At 31.6% G+C, this 22,229-nt stretch overlaps 1 protein-coding gene across 1 annotated transcript in view; it reads right to left on the bottom strand.

Annotated features, from left to right (window-relative positions):
• The window catches only part of LOC130898228 (tetraspanin-5), a 56,194-nt gene that overhangs the window by 15,583 nt on the left and 18,382 nt on the right, over positions 1 to 22,229 (bottom strand). The gene's annotated exons all lie outside the window — the stretch shown is intronic.

Here is a 22,229-nt window from a genome sequence, read left to right as displayed (position 1 = left end):
GTCGAAAGACGATGGTAACTTTCATTCTGAAACCACAGCATGCTTTTTAAAATTTGGTGAAACTTTGATAATTAGTTGGAAATGAGAAATCCTTGATACTGATGGATGAAAAACATTCTCTTGTGAAATTAATGAGTCCAAATAAAATATTGAATAACAGGTATATCCGTAGAGTACTGAATGTTTTGAACTCCAAACAAGACGTGTCGTTGATAAAGCGAAAGCTTAATTCGGAGTTCTACACAATAATTTTTTCTTTGCTTACACAATCATAACTGTTTTATTATTGAGATTATTAGGTATTGATTATACTAGAGTCTAAACTATGCAAGGAGTTTGACAGTAAATACATTATTATTATTAAAAATTTTCGTGATAAAATGAAAATACCAGTCATTAAAGTGAGTTAGAAACACAATGTTTACAGGATCTTTCATTGAGAAAAATCCTTATAAAAACAAAAGTAACTACAAAAAACAATATTTTTTTTCACATTCAGTTCACAAATGTGGAAAATAGTGAAAAGTTAGCTCTTCTTCCTATTACTGAAGAGATGAATATTACCTTTTCTCCTTTAAAATACCACTGACATCATAATTTTTTCATCATGCTTTGTTATTGATAATATTTTAAAAGAGAAATTTCATAATGGCAAGAATAAATTATGAAGATTCACGGCACCTTAAGTTCAGAATTAATATATATCAGCATTTAGTTTAAATTTAAATAATATAACTTCAAAAACTATCAGCTCTATCTCATTGAGCAGAATGATTTCACGTGAAATGTAACGAAACATTTGAAAAACGTGGTGAAATTATTATTATGATCTTGGAGTAAATTCTAGCGAAGAAAAAAAAGTCTATATTCTCTCAAAACGGCTCTGATAACAGGCAAAAACTATCTTTCAAATTTTGTGAACTTTTTACCAAGTCTGAACAAAAAATATTAAAAGCTCATAAAATAATTCGCTAAAGTTATCTAAAATATTCGTAATAAAATACTACTACTACACACAAATGATTCATTCTCAAATCTTTTAGTCTATGTAAGTGATGTAGCTCTGTAATACTGTTGCGAACATGTCTACTTACATAGACTGTGAAGTCAGTGCTGTTCGGTTATTTTGCGATGCTTGTCGTTTGTAAAGGGGCATCCTTTGTATAGTTTTTATTTACCTCGTGTTGTGACTAGTTTTATAGAGACTATTTTTGGGTAGACTTTCCTTTCACGACATCTTAGATCTGAATTATCTCGAAATCCGTTGTATATTGATATATTTAATGTTTTTCTTATTTCAACTATTTTTCAAGAGAGGGGTAAATTTATATACACTGTTTTTAACTTAATTTATTTAGACACTTACACTAGTACTAACTAACTTATATAATAATTATCCAGTTCTTATATAATTAAAAATTCACTACTTTTATAACTACTTTTCATTTATTTCAATTCGCCTGTTTCGTTTCTATTTCGTAGCGTACACTATGACTTTTGATTATGAACTTACTCGCGCTGCTAAGCAAATGAATATATATCAGAAAGGAATCTGTAGAATTCTACGTAAATAAAAAAATGAACAAATAAATAAACAGGCCTTCCTGGAAATCATATGAATAAAACAATATAAATAAATCGCCTTAATGCTAAGATCATAAATAAAAATTTCATCTTTCTTCCAAAAATTATTAAAAAAAACCAATTTTAAAACAGAAGAGACCTAAAATCAAGAACATTTAGAAGCATAAACATGTAAAATATAATATCATCTGATAACCCCAATTCCGGATAAATTAAACCACCCAAAGCACTAATTGCAAATCTACAATCAGAAGCGAATAGTGGACTTACGATGCTGGTACACAAAAGGAATTGAAAATACCTTATAGTGCATTAGAAGCGTCCTAGGCCCATAATCTGTTGTAGTATCTTATAAACTCTTAAACAAGCAACAGCGTTGCTTTTTTTCTCTCACCATTATAACATATAGGGGAAGGGTGTATAAAATGACATACATTTTATAAAACTAGAAAAATTTAATCAAAAAATTGCATTTTTCAAACGAATATTAAACAAAACATATAATAACCCTTTCGCAACATCTTAGACGAGTCTTTACCTCGATAAAATAAAACACAAATTTTTAGTAAAAAAAATCAAAATGAACAAGAAAAATTCATTTTACCCCACCTGGAGGGCAAAATGACACATCAATATTTTTTAATATATTTTTAGTCTGTACAAAGTTCACAAACAAAACTTTTTGTTTTTTTGTCTACCCCGGCACAGTCGGCATGTGCTCACTTTTGACAGGAACAGCAACGTAGCCACAGTTCACTTTGTTTGGAAAATTTATACACTTCTGTGCAATAAATGCAAGCACAATCGTCTTCATCTTCGTCGGCAGAAAAAGCCTCTTTTTCTGTGTCTGACTCGTCAGGCTCTGCAAGGACTTTTCTTGATACCACCCTTTTTCTTTTTTCTCGAATTATCAGTTTTGGTTTGCTTTTTTCTTTGGCCTCTTCCAAATTTGGGGTAGAGTTTAAGACAGAAGTTCCCTGACGTTTCCTTGGCTTTCGCTTTCCCTGGCATGAAACAAATGATCCGATCGGAACTGGACTTAAATCAGCCGGTGTAACCAAAATTGAAACCCCACGTGTTGAATTTTGCAAGTTTTCCTGAGTGGCTGTAGGAATGATGAGGGGAGGTTTTATGGCGGAAGTATTTTTTGAACTAGGTCCAGGTTGACCATTATCATCAGTCAGAACATTAGCAGCTTTTTGGACGGGAGGATCTATGGCGGAAGCATTTTCTGAACTAGGTCCAGGTTGAGCATTATTATCGGTAAGGCCATTTGTAGCCTGTTGGACAGAAACATCGACTACAATATTTGTAGTTTCAGATGCTTGAAACATATAGTCAGGGAACACATCAGGGTTTATTGGGTAGATGCCTGTTTTAGCAAATCCATGAGTGGCATTCTGGACTGTAGCCGCTTTTCCATACGCTTCATTTAGCAGACCACCAATTTGAAACTGTGTCACAACTCGTCTAGGATGAGCTTTGAGCCATCTGGTTATTGCTTGGTCATAATACGTCTTGAGTGGCCCAAAAAATGCCACATCGAGAGGTTGCATTCGATGTGTGCAATGAGGTGGCAGACACAAAAGCACAATGCCATTTTCTTTGGCGTACACAAGGGCATCGAGATATTTATGACTTGCATGTCCATCCACGATTAACAAAACCTTTTCAGTGGGAGATGCCTTGACATATTTTTGGAAATGTTGCAGCCACTGTAAAAACACTGGGCCAGTCATCCAGCCGGACTCCTGGGCAATGCATAAAGTTCCTGCAGGTGCATGGTCAGCCAATTCTTTTTTCATATTTTTCCGGGGAAAAATTAGGACAGGCGGAATAAAGTTTCCATGCAGCAAACAACTGTTACATGAGAACCTCTTTCAGCGCTGGTGATTGCTCCTACTTGCTTCCGACCGGCTGTAGAAAATATTTTCTGCGGGCGCTGCACTGTAGATAGAGCAGATTCATCCACCAACTGCCGTTCTACTTCTACAGGAAATGTGGTTTTAAACCTGCCCAGTCGTTTTTCGCCTTTTTTTAAAGTCTTATTTTTTTGCAAGGCATGTCTCCTTAGAGTTGCTTGAGGTATGTGGTAAGTTTTTGATGCCTTGAGCCACCCCATTTCACCATTATTAACAGCTTCTATTGCCTTTAACATAGAAGCAGGATCCCATGATTGCCTACTAGATTTTCTTACGTAATTTCTTGGCATTATCTATAAGAAAATGCATATTTTAATACGTTTATTATGATGGGGCAAAATGACATAGTATGTCAATTTGCCCTCCCACATTCTATGTCATTTTACCCCATATGAACCTTATGTAAACAAATGCAATTTTTGCCAAAACAAGAACCCGCTTAACAAATCTGAATAATTTAATTCTAAAAGCAACAATCACATAACTCAACATAAATATTCCAACTCAACAGTTTATCGCATTAAAAAGTTATAGCAGTTTTTAATGTTTCACGACAAAAAATTTTGGCGGTTAAAAATACTATAAAAAATACGTGCACTTACTCTGAGTGACGAAGCGGTACTAAATGTAAAGGAGCATACCTGCTACCCCTTCCGCAATAGCATATTCGTTTCCGAGCGCTTCCGAACGAAAATTTATGTGTATTCGAGCGCTGTGTCATTTTACCCCACTATGTCATTTTGTACACCCGTCCCCTATGTGTAATTTTGCTTTTCTTATATACCCCTAAATGTTTATAAATGTATTAAACCTACTTTCCTTAACCTTAAAGTACTCTATCACGCATTATTTTTTTCATCGACCAAATAATTTTTTCTACTACCCTACATAGTATTTAAAATATAGCAAGTCTTAACGTCCAATATCTCTTTCCATATTTATTTATCAAGTAACAAACCACAATCGTTTTTGTTATTGTTGTGGTTAGTTTATATTTCCATATATCTATAAATAACGTATACCTTCCATTTCATTAACCATTGTTACGAAAAGAACCTAACCGTCATGAAAATAACTGTTACTTTGGAACAGTGGGTTACAATCCTTACTAATACTATAAAATTGTGAATGTAAGTTTGTTTAACCGATCATATAAAACTTTGTACACATATTCTTGGACGTATTAGAAATAACAAGATACTTTTTATAAAAGAAACATTATTTTTTAGGGAAGAAAAAAAATTATTTGTTAAAAAATTTCGAAATCTACCTTCTTCAACGCTATTTAGCATTCCAGTAATGAAGTAATCCTGAATACTGTAATATTGTTGCACTGTATTACCAACGGTCACGTAAATAACCAATCCAATTGACTATAATTTTTCTTTATTGTCATTTTTTTCTTTCTTTGTTAAGTGTTACAGATGAGTCAAAGCAATTTTTGATCAAGATAAGAAAGTATAACTCTTGCTTTCAATCATTTTGATTCATTTCTATTGTAATGATCTCTTTTCCTTATTTAATGGCTTCAATGCGAATGTAGCCGCAGGTCAAAGGTAGTAAAAAAATAAGACAAGTATTGTATATGTCGATATTTCGCCTGTTACTTAGGCAATTTTACATTCTCAACATCGTCCATATCCAATTTGTCTCTGTAATTTCAGTCGAAATCTATTAGAAGACATCAATGAAAGTTGTGCTGAAGTTAAATCTAGTTGTAATAACGCGTCAAGAAAATACCATTCATCTGATTCATTAATCTTAATTAAAAGATTCTATAAGACAAGTATCAAGGTATAAATCAGAACTTCTTGGGTCTTGCTTACATCAGTGTAATTTGTTATCACCAGACAAGTTACGTTGTCCATAAATAGAAGTAAAGTTTACTCGGAGTTTCTCGAAAAAAAAAAGGAGGTAAAGATATTTCACAGACTTTTTAAAGCAATGAATCAAAATTATAATAAAACACAATGGCACTTATTCGTTGATTCTTCAAAATACAGTCCAAAGCTGGTTTATTGTACAAACTGATTACACTAATAGGACACACAGTAAAGTGTAAAGGGAAGTAAGATTCAATGTGTATGTTATTGAAAGTAAAAATTCTAAAGAGTATTGATAGAAAATGTGGAACGACCTCAAAGTCATCGGTTTATTCTTGCGTTTACAAAATAGATTCACCAAATACATTTGTTTCCTCTTTCGATGAGATAGCAAGGACCATAAAAGAGTAACCTATTTGAAACGAGTATACTCCGGAAAAAATGAACATCAAATATAAATCTTAAGTAGAGCAAAAAAAAATATTTCAGCCCCTCTAAACATTATACTGAGTCTTAAAAAGAGCTCTTTAGAGGCGTTAAACAGATAGATGCGTTTCAATATTTGCAAGGAATTTTTTTAATATTACAGAAGTTAGACCATTTTGAGAAATGAAAAGTGAAAATGATTAAAATTTTGAGGATGACTTATTAAGTTTTCCAGCAGGTGGGAGTGAATTTCACTGAAGTTAATTGCATTTACATTTTTAGAGCATGAGTAATGAAAAGAAGAAACCGTTTCAGCAAGATATAAATACTAAAGGATTTCTTTAGGTCTATAGTAAGAGACACTGGCCACAAAAAAACTATAAAAATAAAGCCATAATTTGTTATTTCTATTTTTTTGTTATTATCCGTTCTAATTTAACCATTTAAATGTATCTCCAAACCTAGATATGACAGAACATTTCTATTATTATTTGTGTCTGACTATTCCCTAAATAATTAATAAGTAATAGCTGAGTATTAAAATCACTAAATTTGGCAGGTTACTGTCATGATGTCATTTCATAAAAAAAATTTGGAATCTTCATACGGGGCCTTGGAAAGCAGTATTTTCGTCGTAATTATAATGAGTCTAACGGAAGTACAATGTAAAATGTGAAAAATAAACATATGTGCGCTTGACTTTATTTACAAAAGTTTTTTATAATAGACGGCTGAAAGTTTACAGGCATGATACTTCAGCTCTTGTACCTGTAATTAAAAATATATCGTAATCTTTGTCCTAGTCTAATGGATATCCCGTTGACACACTTATAATGATTAGTAATTCTCCTTGACAATACCCAAGTAAGCTCTGAAGACTCTAGGGTAGCATGTAAAGGAATTTTCTGACAAATTCTTTAGCAGCAATTTAATCTTGTCTAGCTATTGTAAATATTATTATTTGTTGATATAGAAGAATTGGCGATATATTTATAATCTAAAAAACATACATTCAATCCTCAAAAAGTATTTTTTAGGATATGAATTTGTAAGAAGTTATTTCCTCGTAATATCTAAATACTTGTTCCGGTAAACCTAGAGGAAATGCTGTATATTAATAAGATCCAGTTAAACCCCCGCTTTACTCAGTTTCCGTGTTTGTGTTTAACCAATATTAGCAATGTCTTTGTATTCGGATTCGTTAATTGAACGTAATAGGGTGGTGTCATTTTAGGCTGAATAGTCTGCTTCGAAATTACCCAAAATAGCAGCATGTTTCTCAATTCCAATTCACTATTCACTCTAAGAGCCGATGATTATTGTTATACATGTTCAACGATATTATATTCGAAAATTTTACAATCAGATTCTTCTAATTAAATAAAAATTGCATAGTGTGTATATACAGGCTTAAATAATTTTCCGTATTGTAGTCAAATATAAATAATTTTATGCAAGAATTATATATTTTAGATTCAGGTTTGGCTTTTATACAATTACTTATATTTTCCGTTTTATTCAGTTTATATATTATTATATATTCAGTGACCAATTTTAAGTGGTCATTTTAAAAGGCACAAAACTTTCTACAGTAAATCCTCTATACTTACTGAAAATGAAAAGCCACTTCTGACAGCACGGTGTGGCCGGGGTAGACTACCTAAAGTAGGGATCCTTTAACGATTTGGGGTGTTGCATACGATAGTTGTTTACTAACATTTTGGTGCAGTTCAGTTTTACTCGTGGGACGATCTTGCTATCAGAATAAATATTTTGTACTGAAGTATTGCTAAAAAAATATACCTCACGATACTTCAAAATTATCTTTACATGAATATATTTTTATAAATATTCATATTCATAATAAATCTTATTTCTCACCCTCCTTAAAATTTTTGGGTAGTCTATAGTCTACCCCGGCCTCACAGGGCTGCCAGAAGTAGGTATAGAGGATTTACTGTAGAAAGTTTCATGACTTTTGAAATGACCACCTGAAATTGGTCACTGGCTCTTGGTCTAATACAAACATCGCATTTAAAGAGGCCTCATGAGGACTTTTCATGTGCTGGGTCATGGGTGAGGGCTCTCTTTGCCCACGCGAAACTATGCTACTCTGTCTGTGAGTATAATTAAAACGAATGCTTTATTTTGGCAATACAAAGCTTACTTTTAAAATAAATAATTTTTTGGCCAATGAAATTGCTTAAAAATAGAATTTCGAGAAAAGTTATCACTACAACAAAAATTAGATCGTATAGACAAGACATTAAAGATTCGATTGATTAGAAATCGTATTGTTATTGATAGCAAAAATTTTCGTTATATATTGCTACTTCTAATACATTAAAAATCATTTTAATTATTTTTCATTTATCCGACATAAATGGCGTTACGAAAATATTCAATTCATCCCATTTATTCTCGCATAACTAGCAAACAATCATCTCGGCTCTACTCGAATTCAATCAGCAGCAGGATTTTCTTGAACACGAACCGGTGATTTCATTACATTTCAAAACATGTGAAATATTAATGTATATGGAGCGCATCTCATAAAATTAAGTCCGAGGCAATCTTAGAAAAATTATTTTTTCTGTATGGCTTGAAATGAATTTTGCTCAAATATGCATTGAATTGATCGTAACCTTGAGATTAACATGAAGAACTTGTTCTTATTCTCCAGATATGTGAAGTTCGAATTAAATTAAGTTTTCTCGAATCGATATCAACAGGTATTTACTTTTTTCGCCTTCAATAAATTTTACGTTAAATGGACTTGACAGAATCTAGTTAACAGCAAATAAACATAAGCCAGAATGATTAATGGAATTCTACAATGTAGTTTTCCAAGAAATGTGGAGTAAGAATGAACTTTAAAATTTTAAACTGAATTTATTCAATAAATTTATACCTTTTTTAAAATTGATAAAATATCTACTTCTGGGTCTATACTTTTGTTAATAACAATATAAACAATAAATCTATCCAAACTAAGCGATAATAATCATATTTTGGAATTATTTTAGTGTTTCTAAAAACATTTTTACTTATTACTTCATAATTTTGTCCAGTTAATAATCTTATAATCAAATACAGGAAATTTCGTTCCTATTTATATATTTCCTATTTAATTTGCCAAAATCAATTGTTCTCAAAGAAATTCATCTTTTATATCTAACTAGCTAATATATAACCTTCGAATTCTCCTCCTATATCCTTGTATTATTGGAATTAATTTTTGAAAATGGATTTTTGATGTGTTGTGAAATGTAATAGCAATAATATAAGAAAGAATTTTGAATAATTAAATGCTATAAACGGGACATATTTAACTGAAACCGAAATAAAATATGAATTTATTTTTTCATATTGTATCATAAATGTTAATTAATCTTTATCGCTGTTTTCTATATATAATCACTCTCTACCTCTAAAGCCCTTAACTTTTGGTTCACACTGTTCTGAAATAACCCATTGCTGAATTACATAAATCCACCGTATCTCATGGTACGCGCTTGTAAACCGTATATGCAGACTCCCACGTTTAGCTTTACAATGAAAATCACCAGTAAAAAATTTACCCATTACCACACAAAAAATGTGGCAACTTTTCTCTCCTGGTGGCTTAACGCAGTAACTCTAGAAGAGTAATGTGAGTATTAATTACAATAACAAACTTTTATAGTACGAAATGATTACACAACTTTTTCTAAATAATTATGAAATGTGTGACATTGTGTATACTCCACTATCTACTCGACTAATCTAAAAAAACAAGAAAGTATTACTTTCAATTCTCCTTATTCAACCACAGATATATTGTAATGCTATCCATTGTCTACGATTGTCTACATCTGTTCAAATCTGTAATAATAATTCTAATTCGTAACAACATCACCTTTCATAGACGTTTCATATATCATTTACTTCGCCACCTTCACTAGTTTATTTTTCAAGTGTATCTTTGTTCTGCGTAAAAAATACTCGAGAGAGAGAGAGAGAGAGAAGTTCGTTCTATTATTTTATTGGGAGAAATGGGACATTTTTATTTGGGTTAACCAGGATCACAAGTAGTTTAACGTATCCTTGACGTGAGCTTGACGCTTTGATTCAATGAGGATTGCAGTAACGTGAGATACAACTCCAGCGTTACCAACTCCAAGGTTACTCCATTACTTTACTAGGACACACAATTTCTAAAAATAGTGCCACATACTAGTGTAGCCTCTGTTTTCTACGATCAATTTGATGGAAACTAGACGGAAGATAGACGGTAACAGGCTTATTTTTCCGAAAAGTGGATTGAAAACGAACATCGAGTCTCCACAAGAGCACAATATTTTAATTATGTACAAAATCAGTTTGCCTGAGAATGATAAAAATGAGTGATAAAATCAAAATCTGTATCAATATTTTTATACCACGAAGGTAGAACCATACGCATTGTTTGATGGAAAATGGCTACCACAGCCTATGATTGCCGAAAATACAGCGTTTCCTGCTGGAGCTCTATTTTCTATATTTTTTTTTATCTATATTGTATAACAAAATACTCATTTTATTAAGTCTCACTAACTTCTTAAAAAAATACGTAGATCTACTAAATTTTCATGTATTTCATATTACTTACACCTTTTAAATATGTTTATGTTTCTAAATTTTCTTGATTTTAGGTCTTTTGTGTTTTAAAATTAGTTTTTTTATAACTTTTCAAAGACAGAAAAAATTTTGATAAGTCGACCTATTGTGGTCTTTATCAAAATATTACTTGACACTGACAATTTGCGTCATCAAAATAAAAATAAAATCAAAATAGAAGTCTGTTTTAACATAAAAATTAATTTTTTATGTTAAGACAAATTTCTATTTTGATTTTTTGTTTCGTTGTTCATCAACTCCAAAAGCGAGAGACAATCAATACCAAACACTACATAGAGTTGTTTTCGATGACAATTATGGTTAAACTGAACGAACACTTCAAATTGCTTCCTCAACTCTGTACAGTCCAGATCTGCCCCCCAGTTACTACTGGCTATTCGCTGATCTCCAAAAATGCTCGTCGGCTCAAATGAAGCAATTGCTGAAACTGAAGCCGAAACTGTTGATGCAAACGACGAATCCTTCTATAAGCATGACATCGAAAAGTTACAGAAGCGTTGGAATGTTTGTGTTATTTTAAAGGAGATTCCATTGATAACTAAAATCGGTTTTTGGCGAGAAAAATGTTTTTTTTTTTAGTTTTTTAGCTAGTTTGCGAGATACGCGGTGTTCAAAGTTTAAATTTAAATTTTGATTTTCGCAATAATTTTTTATTTTTTCACAATTTCTCTTTGAAAATTGGCAATTATACGTTTTTTTGGCATGAGGAATCATAATTTGCACTCTAATTTAACATTGCTAATAGAGGGCGCTAGTTAGACTTGTATGTGTTAATTAAATCAAAGTAAACTTTTTTTGGGCTAAACTTACAACTAAAATAATAAAAAAATATTAAAAAGCGTTAAATTCTACAAAAAAAAAGTTACTCTTCTTTGATTCGTGTAACTCAATCGGTTATCGAGTTATTTGCTTCTAAAAACTTCAATAAATGTAAATTTTTTCATTAAAAAATTTCATTATTCCTTAAATATGTAACAATAACAAATTTGTAAACCTAAATAAAAAACTTCAAAGCAAATGCTCAAAATGCCCACCATTTACTTCAGTAGACTTTATGATCCCCTTTCGTAAAGATCTCTTAATATCAAATAATCCTTGTCTATTATTTTTAATTAAATCCGTAGCTTCTTCTATTTTCCATCGCAGTTGTGCAAGAGAAGTGATTTTTTCTTTGTAAACTAATGCCTTCATTTGCCACCAAATTGAAAAATCCAAAGGATTTAAATCAGGGCTTCTTGGTGGCCGAGCGAACTCACTTCCACGACCAATCCATCGATGCGGAAATTGTGCGTTTAAGTATTGACGAACTTGTAAAGAATAATGTGGTGGTGCTCCGTCGTGCAAAACCACATATTTTGGCTTAAAGCAAGAGGTATATCCTCTAGTAATTCGTGTAAATGTTCTTGAAGAAAATCTATTAAAATCTATTAAATTAAGAGGTCCATTTAAATTGGTTGGCAGTTCAAAAGAACCTATTAAATACCCATATATTACACCACACCAAATGTTAACCTTAAACTCGTGCTGAAAATGTGTTTCCCTCATAGCATGTGGATTTTCAGAATCCCACAAATGATTATTTTTATAATTAAATATTCCTCGTCTGGTAAATGTTGCCTCATCAGTAAAAAGAATTATATCCAGAAAATCTGGGTTAACATTTTGTTTTTCTTGCAAAAAATAGGCAAATTATTATTACATATTATCCAATTTTTGCTTCTACACAAACTGTCTAAAAGTGACACAAGTCTACTTAAAAAAACGAAAAATTAAACCACAGCTTAATTCACGAATGTGATTTTGATATTAAGAGATCTTTACGAAAGCGAAAGTAAATGGTGGGCATTTTGAGCATTTGCTTTGAAGTGTTTTATTTAGGTTTACAAATTTGTTATTGTTACATATTTAAGGAATAATAAAATTTTTTTATGAAAAAATTTAAATTTATTGAACTTTTTAGAAGCAAATAACTCGATAACCGATTGAGTTACACGAATCAAAGAAGAGTAACTTTTTTTGTAGAATTTAACGCTTTTCAATATTTTTCTATTATTTTAGTTGTAAGTAAAATTATTGCAAAAATCAAAATTTAAATTTAAACTTTGAGCACCCTGTAACTCGGAAACTAGCAATATTTGCATAAGGCATGTTGAGCAGAATCATCATATTTTGAGGTCTAGAATGTACAGTTCAAAGATTGGACATTCTTAATGAATCACCCTGTATAGAGAGAATTTTCCTATAGCGATCAAGTATCTATAGTCAAAAAATTGTTGTAAAAGAAAGACTATTGTTTAAAAAGTCTATGTATTTAAATAATTTTATTCTCACTTTTTACTGTTACAATTTAAGTTTACCAAATCATTTGACAATACACTTATTATGAAGATACCATTATAGACGCCATCGAGGATAATATTTTTAATATAAATACTTAATTCTCTTGAACGCTGTAAAATTCGAAACTAAATTGTCACTAAAGAAGAAAGTATTTGAATATATTTTTTGGAAGAAAAAATAAAGTTATATTTGTGTCTTAAAATTTAAAAGTCAAATGATTCAGTCTTAAAACTTACTATCAAATATGTACATAAATTTTTGCGTTGGATAAAAAATACTTATTGAAACCATATTAATTAAAAAATAGGATGTACTAAAATAAGCTTATCACACACTCCCTACACACCACTGTTTATATGGAATGTTTATAGAGATCCGAATAGAATTATTACAATTAGAATTTTCTATTTTTGTTTCATTATTTTTTTAAATAAATTTGAAACAAAGCTTCAAATTTGTATAGTTCAGTTAATTATAATTTTTCTTCTTTTATGGGGTTCTTAGTTTTTTTTTTTCAAATTTTTTAGGAGGCAAAGACCAATAAGTCTAATTTAAAAAAATGATTTAATTCATTTTTAGAGACTATGTTACACATAGAGGTAACCAAGGATATAATTGGAGGCTGAAATCAAATGAAATACTTAAGAACTCTACAAATGAATAACTCATTAATTTGAAAATCGAATGAGAAATATCTGCATCACTACTACAAAAGACATCTATGGGTTTTTTTCATCCTAAATAACGTCTCGACAAGTTTTTAATCTATGCACAAAGTAATAATTACAATCAAGAGAATTTCCCAATTCAAAAGCAATAGCACACTGGTGTCGACGTTCAAATCAACCGCCTCAATAAAATCTGTAGTCATCAACAGGTCACCACTATCAAAACCGATCTTGAAAACATTCTTGATTATGGTGGAATCAATCTGATTGAGTTTAATGCAGCAAAGAGCCAGGCTGTAGTTTTACAAAGAAAGATGGCGCGGCAGTTGAAAATTTGGTCCTGTTTAGACATAAAATATCACCATCCCCGCACATTCGCTTGGATGTGGTGGCTGGAAGCGATATATCCTAGCATATTCACGTGGCCGATTTAGCAAAGGCAGCTTCACAAAAACTTGGAGCCCTCTTTAAGACTATAGACTGAGACTTTAAGGAAAAGCTATATCGTCAGCAACAGCTTTTAATGCTATACAAGGCCCAGATCCGTCTTTAGAATATTGTGGGCATATTTGGAGCTCACCTCCCAAGCATACCCAGAAGATGCTCGAGTCAATAAGAGGAGAGCACTTCAACTTATGGGCGATTAGAGATGACCAGAAACTTGGACAGCTTAGAGCATAGAAGAAAGGTCGCCGCTATATAACATAATCCCGCATACAGCAGTTTTTGCAAGACCTACTCGACAGACAGACGTGGCTCGTGAACACCAAGTTCGCCTGCAGACGCGCAGAACTTCAATCGAATATATACGATGAAGCATTTACAATATGTATACTAAACAGAGTTAAGGGAATCATCTTGAAAATGCGTCTGATCTCTTTAGACCTGACAATAAAATTCGGTGGACAGTAGCCCTTTTCAAGACAAAAAAGCTATATAGTCCGCAACAGCTTCTAATCCTCTACAAGGCCCAGATTCGCCCATATTTCTAATGTTGCTAGCACATTTCGAGCTCTGCTCCCAAGCCTACCCTGAAGATGCCCGGCTCAATACACAAAGGAGCAATTCGACTTATAGGCAATCCAGAATTACCCAGAAACTTATACAGCTTAGATCATAGACGAAAGGTCTCCACCCGACTCTGTTTTATCCATGGTACGAAAGCAAATACTATTCCGAGCTGCCTAGAGCAGTTTTTGCAAGACCTACTCGACAGGCAGACGTGGCCGAGTTCGCCTGCAGACGCTTAGAACTTCAATTTATCAAGACTTTTTTTGGAGAAGTACAAATCTGTGAAATAAGCTACCAAGGCGCGTCATTCCAGAACACTACAGCCTACAGAAGTTTAAGATCAATATCCACACGGCAGGCACCACTCGAATCTTGTGCTTGCTTTATACATATAAAAAAAAAGAAATATGAACAAAATTTAAAGGATTTAGATCTAGTGTTGTAGGAGGGCGTAATAACTCAATAACTTGTACTTGACTCCTCTTAAGCAATAATTCATTCTTCTTGAACAACGTCGACCGTTTATATCGACTTACTTGTTCGTTAGTAGTTTTATTGGAAATATTTTAGCTCTAGCATTGCTGATTTAGAACAAATAATTTGTGCATATTAATTATCAAGCACGGCAATAGTTCTTACAAAATAAATAAGAACGGAATGGAACAATATCACAATTTTAATACCTTATCCTTAAAGAATAGTAAGTATTTCTATATTAAATCACAAAGTTCTCAAAAAAATTAGGTTCAACATCAAATTGAATATGGATACACTCAATGGTGTCTCCTAATTACTATTTAAGGTGAGTATTTACAAATTCAGTCAAAATCAGATCATTAAATGCCTTGTAGTGTTATATAGAGTGTTGATAATAATCTTGTGACAAAACAAGATAGGTTATTCTTTTTCCGTTGTAACTTATCTTGTGTCTATATACCCATCTATCGAATATTCTGGGTAGTTCTTAAGTGTTTCTAGAATATAACTTACAAGTATATTTGCGGTAACGAGCTAAACTATAAGAGCTAGGATAGAGAAGGTGAGCTATAAATATGTGAAAACTGAAAAAATTTATAATTATAAGGGAAAAGTCCAAGGAAATTTTGGATTATTTCAGAGAAAAGATTATGCAACTTTTGTGTTAAAGAATATTAGTTAAAAAAACATCATATACTAACGTGGTAATTAGTTGTTATAGTTATAGTTATAATAAAGAAACTTTGAGCTTGAAGAAATTAAAAAATAAGAAGATTGGGGTAAGAGGAGGATTTATTGAGTAAAATCTGGCAATTGTTATGCCGCACAGTGGTGCCAAAGTGAAAAACATTCGATTTTCGAAAGCGCTGATTTCGATTATCTTTTTTATTCTCACACTATACACAGTGATTTAAAAAACCTCTAGGATAAGATATGAAAAATATAATATATATTAAAAAATATAAAATATGAATTGTATAAAATATGAAAAATATAATATGAATATAAAATATGAAAAATATAATATGAATATAAAATATGAAAAAATATAAAATATGAAAAATATTTGGAGTTTGCTCAGTAAACAATTTTCGTTACATATTCGCCAATATTGTATTGAAATTTTATACGAATATGTTTTGGAAGCTAATACATCCAATAATTTTTTTTTACATCTGACTCTCATAGAGGGCGATAGTTACACGGTTCGTACCGAGTAGTATTGAATATAACTTTCCCAATATTATATTTATTAAGCATGATTTCAAGTGAACTTGAACATCATTTGATTTTACACCAAAAAGGTACTTTTGATAAAAATCGATACTGTGTACCGTTTTTGAAATATTTTGATTTCAACATTATGAAGTAATAACCAATGTTAGTATGAAGTATTAATGAATTAAATTATATAAATAAATAATATAATATTAATAAATTTATATGTATTGTTTAACTCCGCCTGCATGATTGTGGGTGGATTGAGTAGCTCATAGTAATGCTGCCGGTCCAAAGCCCGGGTAAAGGAGGAGGGTTTCTAGGTAAGGGTAGCTTCCTTCCTTGAGTAAAAGAACAATCTAGCTCACAGAACTGGGAAAACAGCCTCGGATGTTGGACGGATTACGGAACAAACAACAATGGCAAGAACACGGAAACGAATATGGAAACGGAAAAATGTATTAAGATTTGCATGTTGGAATATTAGATCATGAAACAAGAGAGACCAAGAAATCATAATCGAACTAAATAACCATAACATAGATATCTGTGCTCTATCAGAAACCAGACGCAAAGGAAAAGGGACCACACAATACGAAAATTACATATTATTATACAGTGGCATAGAGAAAACCGATAAAATAACAAATTCGAGAGTTGGATTATTAATAAATGAAAAATTTATAACACACATAACTGACGTTAAGTACGTAAATGATAGAATACTAATAGCAACATTGAATATCGAAAGAACATCAACGCACATTATATCGACCTATGCACCAGATATGTAGCCTTTTGCGACCAATTACAAGACGAACTTAATAACATACCATCTAAAGACAGAATAATTATTATGGGAGACCTGAACGCAAGAGTGGAAACGAAATACTAGATAGAGTTAAAGAAAAATTTAATGAAGATGTAGTAAATGACCGAGGTGAAATGCTAATAGAATTATGTGCACACAACGAACTAAGAATTAACAACACGTTCTACCAACACAAACCTCAACACACATATACATGGGCAGATACAAGAGGAAGGAAATCCGTAATAGATTACATAATAACTAATAAAAACATACAGCCCAAGAACATACTGGATGTTCGAGTACTATCCTCAGCCAACATAGGATCAGACCATCAATTAGTGTTAAGCAAAATAAGACTACAGAGACCACCTTTGATGAAAATCCAACCAGAATACATAGAGAAAACTAATATAGAATCACTAGAAAACGAAAGCATGAAAATCCTGTATCAAAACAGACTAGAATTAAAAATAGAAGAAAACGAAATAACACACATCGATGATGTAGAACAATGGTGGAAAAAATAACCATCAACATAATAACAGCTTCAAGAGAAGCATTTGGAACAAGAAAGATAAATGTAAATAACAAAAAAGGCAACAAACCCTGGTTTACAGAAGAGGTAAAAATCATATGCAAAGAAAAAAGAGACGCATACTTAAAATATAGAAGCAACAAAATACCAGAAGAACACGTAAATTATATAGCAACAAGAAACAGGGTGAATGCAAGGATAAAAATCATCAAAAAGGAATATTGGGAAAGATTCACGAAAGATATCGAGTACGATTTTTATGGAAGTCAAAAAAGACTGTGTAAACTATTACGATCAACTAAAAGACCGCTAAATGAATACATAAATATTAACTCAATAAAAATGAGAGAATGCACAAAATACTTTAAAAATCTATACAATTCAAACGAAAATAATGCTCAAGACAAAACAGAAACAATAGGCTCAAATTGGGTAATAGCAAAAAACCGCGTGAAAAACACAATACGTGAACTGAAAAATCGAAAAGCACCAGGAGAAAACACGATCACAAACGAACAAATTAAATATGGAAGACCAAAGCTAATAAAGAAAATAACAAAAATTTTCAATAAAATCATTGAAGAAGAAAAGATACCTCTAGAGTGGAATAAAAGTTTGATTCATTAATATTTAAAAAAGGAGATAAGAACAAGTCATCAAACTATAGGGGAATATCACTACTAGATACAATATCGAAAATTTTCACCAAAATCATAGCCGAAGAACTAAGAGCAACAATCCCAATATGCGAAGAACAGATCAACAACAAATGCCATCTTTATAATTCGCCAATTAGTTAATAGAATATAACAACCCTATCTTCATGTGTTTCGTGGACCTAACAAATGCATTCGATAAAATAGGACTCATATGACATAGTATACTTACTTAAAGAAAAAAATGTATCTTCTAAAATAATAAGAATTATAGATGAACTCAATTACAACTGCTCCACTAAAATAAAAGCTGAGGGAAAAGTACCTGAAGAAATAAAGGTAACACAGATATAAGACAAGGAGACAGCTTGAGTCCATTTCTATTTAACCTGATTATGGACAAAATGATAGAAAAAGTAAAAAAACTACCAGGATACAAAATAGGAAACAGTAACATCACGATTCTATGCTACGCGGATGATGGGGTACTGATATCTAATAGCGAAGACAACCTACAAAGAATTTATACATATTTAATAAAACCGCAAAAGAATACAATATGGCAATATCAACAGAGAAAACTGAATGTCTAACAGTATCTAAGGAACCATTAAGAGGTAAGCTGGAGATAGAAGGGATAATCATAAAGCAAGTAATGTCATCAAGATAGTTAGGAGTAGATGTAACAAGCCACCACGATATTTACCAAGAGACGATATACCAAGTAAGAAAAGCAGCAGCCACAACAGGTGCGTTAAGGGACATAGTGTGGAGAAACAAACATATAGGAATAGAAACGAAAACAAGAATCTACAAACCATGTTTAAAACCAATACTGACATATGCCATAGAAACAAGAGCCGATACAAAGAAAACAAAACAAACACTAGGAACAACTGAGATGAAAACATTAAGATGCATAATAGGAAAGACTAGACAAGATCATGTAAGAAACGAAGATATCCGGCAACAATGTAATATTCAGGATATAGTAAGATAGGGACGAGAGAGAAGAAGAAATTGGAATCAACACGTAACGAGAATGGAGGAGCACAAACTAGCAAAGATCATAAGAGATGGAAAACCCGAAGAGAAAAGATCAAGAGGAAGACCACAAAAAGATGGCAAGATAGCTGGTCATCAGAATCACAAATAAGATTATACATCACCCAGTAAACACAAGTCATTGGACTGAACGCAGAAATAAGAAGAAGATGTATTTTTTTATCTGAGTAGAATGATACCAACCTCAGATTTCTATGTTAATCCATTATCCAGATTTTGAATTTTTTCTCTATTTGGCCATTCAGGTCAGTGACCAGGTAGCAGATTCGTTTTTAAACCATCAGTTACACACCAAAACTTGTGGTGATAGTTTTAACGTTAGCTGAGAAAATACGGTAAGTTTGTTTTTCTTCGTTTTATGTAATATTTCTTCTTGTTCTAATTCAATTATTTCAAAGATGGTTTGAGGTTTTTCCAAAGTCAAACTTTCAGTGATTAGCCCCATTGTTGAGTTTCACATCCCTGTTTCAAAACCTTTATATAAAGTTTACATTGTTGGGGTAACCGCAATTTCGGAAGTGTAAAACGCCACGCACTCTTTATTTGCAGTGGTGTTCCTTATTTAGTACGAATAAAGGTCTTCTAACTACTTACTTACGAGGAAAGCGATGTTTCATTTAGATACTAACTGAGGCATGTTATTTCTTCCTCAGTTAACTGCAAGAGGAAAACGGCTTATCAACCTATGAGTGACGGCCAATTAAAGACAGCTCAACGTTTGATATCAGTAGGATGGTCCATCCAAAAAGTAGCCTTCGATATAGATCATGAATTCACTTTGAGAGCAAGAAGAAGACCATTTGTGGTGATGGAAGAGTACCAAGGAGTCTTGGACGTTTCAAACCTACGTTTACTTCCGAGAAAAACCTGTTGCTGGTGAACAATGCCAGACAGTCACGGCAGAGTGTGCAATGAGCGCTGATGGCCATTATGTTCTGCCTTTTTTCATCTAAGCAAGGAAGAGAACTAGCCCAATCCTCATCATAGGGGGCCCCATTTTTTTCACTCTATATAACACTGTTTGTTCATAAATATACATTTTTTCATTCACTGGCACAAGTTAACAATTAATGAAAAATATTCAATTCAAATTATAATACATACAAATTTGTACGATTTTTCCCAAATTTCTAAAAATGCCATAATAATACCTATACGAATAGACCATGAGCGATAATTTTTGAAACAAAACAAAATAATAGTAGAATGAAACCCAATAAAAATGAAAGGAAGAATAATTTACAGACGATCTAATGTAATAAACGGTTTACCTCGATTTCTGGTAAAACTATGGAAAAAAGTCAACTAACAAAGTTGTAGGTAATAAAAAGATCTACAACTTTTGTGTTGAGACATATTCCACATAACCACAAACTTTATATGAAAAAGTGAAATAGCCAGTTTTTAGTTTTTTATTTTCATCGGTTACAGAAAACATTTTCTTTTCACAAAATTTGGTGAAAACTGACGTTTTTATGTAATTTATTTTATTTGAAATATTCATTTCTTAACTAATTTTGACATAATATCGAAAAAGCTCCCGAGTTTTTTTGCCTTTTGTGAGAAAATTTACCCTGTTGATGACAATATTTAAAAATTAGGGTGCTCTTTCGATATTAAGTCAAAATAAGGTGAAAAAACTCAATATTTCAAATAAAATAAATTAAAGTGTGTTTAAGACATAAAAGAGGTAAGTTTTCAGCAAAAAATGTTTTTTATAAAAGAACTAATTACCAAAAACTTTGTTATTTCAATTTTGAGGTTATGTGAAAAAAGTGTAAATTATATAAAAGTTCGAGATCTTTTATTACCTACAACTTTGCCATTTGATTTTTTTCCATACGACTTTCCGGAAATCGACATAAAACTTTTTTATCCTTATTTTTCCTTTCATTCTTATGATATTCTTCTTCTTTTTCCATGGGTTTCATGCTGCTATAATTTTTTCCACATTTTTAAAGGCTTTTACCCTGGTCTATAAAGTTAATTTATCTTACAAAAATAGTATTAAATAATGAAAGGTATTTATCAGAGATAATATAGGTTCACAGAAATCTATTATTCACATCCGCAGAGACATTTACAATTATTAATAGTTAAAAATCAATATAATCAGATAATTTTAAACAGCATATCAGAAAAGTCTATAAGGTTAAGGTCGCTTGACATGGAACAAGACATCCTGCAAGAAATTACATGCAATTTCTTACAACGTCAAAATATAACATACTGAATCTTGCATGTTGTTTCATGATATATAACTAACTATATAAGTTAAAAAAAGTGTTTCAGTATTCAGATTATCTGTTTGATATATGGATCATTATTAATCAAAAAATTACTAGAGGTAAGGAGAACCATCATATAAAATTTGAAATAATACCCAGCTGTACCGTAGAAATCGCAGTTTAAAAACCCATCAGAATGGCAATTGAGCAAATACTGTATATGATATAAATATGAAGTAGAAATTGTAGTTTTATTGAGCACATTTTTTTACATACTATATTCTTCCCTCAATAGAAATCAAACATAACAACATAAGATCGATTTCAATCTTCACAAGAGCAACTAGAATAGAAACGTAATAATTTCTTTAAATTGACAGCAGTAATCGTAAAAAAAGACAACGATATAATTGACGTAACGTGAATACCTGCCCCCCATTAAAAGTTGAATTTGACGTTAGCTTTGTTTACTGTATTGTTTTAGCGAAATTTTGAATTGAACGGGTATTTATTAAAATGAATTCTTTTAAGAACTAATCTAACTTTTTATTTAATTTTACGTCGGTAAATACGAAAATCAATCAACAATTTGTAAACTTTTTTACATTTTATAATACCAAAAATGACAGATTACAAAGCGTATGTTACTATTTATTAGTGGTGAACCTCTTTCATCTATTCAGGAAGTATTATACTAAAATTAACATCTATTTAATATAAAGAAATAGAAATATAAAATATATGTAAAATAGGTATGTTGCGTTAAAAAGGGAAGAAAAATAATCCGACTTTCCTAATACCAC

This window comes from Diorhabda carinulata, chromosome 9, assembly GCF_026250575.1.
Source record: "Diorhabda carinulata isolate Delta chromosome 9, icDioCari1.1, whole genome shotgun sequence".
Classification (NCBI taxonomy): domain Eukaryota; kingdom Metazoa; phylum Arthropoda; class Insecta; order Coleoptera; family Chrysomelidae; genus Diorhabda; species Diorhabda carinulata.
This window is presented reverse-complemented; position numbering and strand designations above follow the sequence as displayed.